Source organism: Triticum aestivum, chromosome 2A (genome assembly GCF_018294505.1).
Source record: "Triticum aestivum cultivar Chinese Spring chromosome 2A, IWGSC CS RefSeq v2.1, whole genome shotgun sequence".
In the NCBI taxonomy this organism is placed as follows: Eukaryota; Viridiplantae; Streptophyta; class Magnoliopsida; order Poales; family Poaceae; genus Triticum; species Triticum aestivum.
The window spans coordinates 785,429,131-785,434,228 of NC_057797.1; the positions used below are offsets into that span (position 1 = coordinate 785,429,131).

The 5,098-nt window shown below is 43.4% G+C and overlaps 1 long non-coding RNA gene across 1 annotated transcript; it reads left to right on the forward strand.

Moving 5' to 3' along the window:
- The first annotated feature begins 615 nt into the window (after positions 1-615).
- On the forward strand, positions 616-1,863 carry LOC123191237 (uncharacterized). The gene is made up of 2 exons (XR_006496771.1): positions 616-1,131; positions 1,360-1,863. It is a non-coding gene; the product is annotated as an uncharacterized lncRNA (long non-coding RNA).
- Positions 1,864-5,098: the final 3,235 nt, after the last annotated feature.

Below are 5,098 nucleotides of genomic sequence, written 5' to 3' on the forward strand. Positions count from 1 at the left end.
TAAACAAACTGTGTTGGTTTATGTGCAAAATAAACTCTGCTGAGCTGTACCCCATACGTGCTTAAGCGGTCAACAAGAAGGAAGGGCAATCCATCCATCCATCCATCCATCCATTGGAGATGATTAGAAAAAGAAAGTGAAAGTATAGACAGGCTTTTATTTTTATTATTTTCTTTCCTTTTCTTTGCATGAATGAAAATGAAAAAGGAACGAGAAACGACCAAACTTGCTGCTGTGCTGCTGGGGAAGGTTGCATCTCGGGGAGGGGGGTTTGCATAAATAGCACTATTTATGGAGTAGTAGTAATTATTGTTTCTCAATCCATCCATCCATCACGCTGTGCTGCGCTGCTGGGGGAGGTTGCATCTCGGGGAGGCTGGCACAGGAGTAGTACTATTTGGCGCGTCTCCTCGGTAATTGATTAATTGAATGCATGTATGACGCGTCGGTAATTGCACGCATTCCTGCTTTTGTCGCATGCGAGAGGGAAGGTGGATCGGATCTGAAATTGTGACACGCTAACCCGCGGGGCCCCATGGTGATTAATGCCCCACCTCCACCTCCGCCTCCATGGTACTATATAAACACCCACCCTTAACCTAATCTCCATCTCCTCCTCTTCTCTGCTGCGCATCCAACCTCCCTCCCTCCTCCAGAAATCTAATCTCTCTCACTCGTATCAGCCGTTCGCCACGTCCATCGCCGGTGGTGGTCTGACGCCCCTTGGTTCGCCGGCCGATCCTACGAGTCATCTCCTTCCGCATCAGCAACCATGAGATTCAGCCGGCGGTCACGTCGTCTCGTCGTGCAATCCAAGCTACAGATTCTTCTTCACGGCGGCACGACGCGAGTGGTTGTGCGGGCTACTACCGCTAAGGCCTGCGAATGGACCATCCTATCCTATCCTGCTGGCTCCAGCCCGCCTCCGAAACGTAGCCCAGGTACGTGTTACACATTTGGGCCCACTGTCCAGTTCCCATTCATTCACCACCCGAAGCTTAACCTAGCCGATGTCCCTCCACAACACCCGCCGTCATTTCCGCTCGAGCTAGTGTCCCCCTTGACAGAGAGGAGAAGAGCGGCTCCTCCTCCCCCTCGACGCCAAGCCAACACTAACCAGCAGTCAGTCAGGTGTGCTGCCCCCTCCCCCTCACCTTCCTCATCATATACATTGGGGATCTGGTTTCCTTGTCATTTCCTTGTGCTTGGGTGCTTGCTTCTATCCAACCCTAGGTTGGTTGCTGGTCGTGCCCCCACCCTCCTTTGAGTTTGAGATGATTCTATGTTACAACATGTTCCCTTAACCATTATTCCTTGCAGCATCTCATTAGCTTTCATCTCTGTTTGGTTTTGATGCAGGCCAAGCCAAGCAGCAGGCAGGTGACGGGATTTTTTCTTCTGCAACCCCTCCTAAACTCCTCCTGCTATTAGTACAAGGGGACTACTTCCCTCTGTTCCTTTGCAAGATGAAGTAGGGCACCGAACCCCCCCCCTCCTCATTCTCTTTTGCTAGCTCTTCCTTGTTCCTCACTGGACGCACGCGAAAAAAAGCACTAAGTAGGCATTGTGCCGTCCGTGGGAGGCCCTCCCCTGCCTCCTCCTGTCCTCCTTTGAGGCTCATCTCTAATAGGCTTTGACTTCTTTAGAATCAATTCATGTTAACTCTTTCAGATCTATAGTCAGTATTTGAATGTGATAGTCGAATGGAGTATCTTCTTGTCATTATAGTTTATAGATTTTCTGCAAGCTTGTTGACTTTACTCCTTTGCTACTGCATATATGAAAGCAGTGTCTTGTTAGCATTAAGGCAACTAGTAATGCACTTATTTATCAGATGAATTATGTGATAGTATTCTTTCTTTCTTTTAATGTACGTTATGTCGCTCTATTTAAATATGAGTCCTTCCTCTTAATTTCCCTGCTTACCTAACATTGTTGTCCCTTATATGCACTTTGGATATCGGGTGGGTTGTTGGACCATTTTCAAGATTTAACTCCAAAGTGCGTTTGCAGAAACCAAAAAATCATGGTAAGCTCATTGTTTGCAGTCATTTCCTTGTCCAATTGCATATGTGGGCTACCGCTAAGGCCCTCCAAGGACCATCCTACTGGACTCTGGCCCGCCGAGCCCGTGAATTGGATGGAGCTCGGTCCATTTCCCATTCACCAGCCTAAGCCACTAACCCTAGTCGGTCCATGCATATAAAGAGCTCGACGCCGTCATATTCCTTGTAGATTAATTTATTCCACTTATATAAATTAAAATTATATGTATGGGCTTTATCTACTAATTAAAATAATGTTGGACCATTTTATACTACACATTTTTACCTTTTATTGTTAAAACTCCTTTTCCATGAATAGTCTTACTGGTTCAATTTTCTATTACATTCAGCAAAAAACTATTTTTTGAGGGATTATAAACCCAAACACATAGTATTATTATTATTATTTACTTTTCAGATAGTGTCACTTCAAAATCATTGCCTAAGCCTTTAGTGTTTTTATATATCAGAAAAGGGAGAAAGTTGGATGTTTTTGTAGATAAGTTTATTTCATTTGGATGAATTACAATTATGTGTATGAATTTTGTATTTACTTTAGTTTTCTTAAATATCATGGCTTAGTTCTCTGAAGGCGATAGAGGTTTCTAGAGGGCATGGTTGTCCCATTGGGTTACTTTTTTTGTTTCCTTCAATATCAGCTTAGATCTCTGAAGGCCATAGTAAATAAAAGTTATAGTTTCCAGACTAAGCAAAGCTGGCCGTGTTTCTGCTATGTCTCTGTCTATGTGGACCAAGTAGTGTACAAACATGCATAGGAATACAAAAGAGACTTGCACACCCTCGGCAAAAGACACGACATATATAACAACTTAAATAATAGTTAAAAGGAAGTAGAACAATCAGATCAAAAGATAGAGTTACAATCCAACTCAAAATTTAACAAACCACAACGAGTCACAACATACAAGTTCTTGTTAGTACGATAGCTAGTTATATGACTAGATAAGCTAGACTAGACCTGATGATGTTACACAAAAGTTAATTTCACATCTTACATATATATCCTTCTTACTATATATGGCCGGGCAATCAACAGAGCAAAACGTACACCTTTTCACTAACAAGAAAGGACGAAGCTATGACAACCTCCACTGTGGCGTCCCCAAATGAACAAAAACGCGTTCTTGTTTGGTGGTGTTCAACAGGAAAGCCGACGTGACCCTTTCGAGCAATACAGGGACCAGACTTGCCATAGGATTCTATGGCCACTCTCGGTGTCCCTTGTGGTTCCACTGAAACCACTTTCCTCGATAGATAAACGTAGTTATTTGATCCTCTACGCATTCCTTTACCACAGTGGTCAAGCAACACAACTCGCTTGTAAGTGCTAGGAATAACCTGTGTTGTAGTAAATGCCAATCCACTTTAGCAAAGTGTATACCCACTTAGCCTAGAGTTACCCATCAAGCAACACAAAAGTTAGCTATGATATATGACAAGAAAAGAAGAGAAGGAAAAGGAAAGAAACCCAGAAAATAAAACCAAAAGAAGAACAAAGAAAAGAAAAGAAAAAACAGAAAACCGGCTAAGATACTGCACAGAAAAAGCCCGACACAAAACATTGCTCAAACCATGCAAAGTGGCATAGAAGGTTCACACAACTGAGCTAAATGGGTTGCCCACAACTTCCAGCTCTGTAGGTGACCCTACCATTGGTTTGGCAATAAGCAAGATTTAGCTTTGGTGATGCATCCAAGCAATAAAAATGAGCAGTTAACAGGCTCGGCCCACTCATTACCTTGTTGAAGGCATTGCTCGGATATGCTTTGATTATTTTTTCCGGGTGAAAACCTAGATTTGGGCCTTGGTGGTTGGATCCGGTGACGGCAACCCTTGAGTGTCACTCCTTTCTTGGAAGTGTTGCTATTGAAGAACCTCGCGTCTGTCTGGTGTCATGAGATGGTTGGTGTGGATATGGTCTCTTTTATAGTTTGCCGATCGTGGATCTAATCACTTTGGGTTTTTCTTTTACTCGCCTACACATAGCATTGCTTTTATATGACTTTGCTATCTCACATGTTTTTTATGTGTTGGTGTTGGCTGTGTGCATCCTAGCTGTAGGGAGGTCGGGTGTGTGCTCTTTGGGTTTGTATCCTCTTGATGCTCCTCTTTCAGCAAGTAAAATCCATCCTTTGTCAAAAACGTAGGCTCAGCTCACTCGAACTAACTGAAATGAAGTCACGTGTCTTTGTTTGGACTAATCTTGCTGGTTTTTTTTTTCGAGGGCCAACGACAGTAGGGGAGCCCCCCACTGACCTTTCCATTAGCTAAAATCTTGCTGGGTTGTGGTGTGCGTGTACACAGAACTCTTTCGGCACTTGCTTTAGTGATTTTGTGGGCACCTTGTATGTTATGTTGTATTGTCAGCAAAGCGGCTTGGTTCCAAAATAAAGACTAGAAGTTCCTTCACTAACATCATTTAGAAATTTTCATGATTTGGCCTATTTGTTTCACTGTATGGTAAACCTAGAATTATTAGTAATAATTAGTACATAAGCGGTAAGTATAGAGGGATTTGCCGAAGTTTGTTGGGTTCATCAAAACCCAATCACTGTATACTTGCTCTACCCCTGATTTTTAGAGAACGCCCCCTTATATATATAGAGCAATGCTACATCTACGTACTCAATTTTACGTGATTAACGTAACCGCCAAGTGGCATTTATTCTTTGGACAGATTAGGGGAGGAGGCCCCACCCAGTTGAAATCAAGGGGGGTGGAGAGTTCAAATAGGAAGATTACGTAGGTTGGTTATGTAGCTTTACCTAGGTGTAGCATTTTCGATATATAAATCATAGCCGCCACTTGCGGCTCCGAATGTAGCATTGGTGCTCTATGGTAGAGAGGAAGGGATTCTCGTCTGTCATCCTTAGTGTAGTGGGTTTTAGAATCGTGCCGACATCGCTATGATGATGATGGGGGTCTCATCTCAAAATAAAACCATCTTGCTCCAATCTCGTCTCGGTGATGCTTGTTGCCTCCACAAGGTAAGACTCCTCTCCCCTTCGGCTTCCACTGTTTGCTCTGGTGTT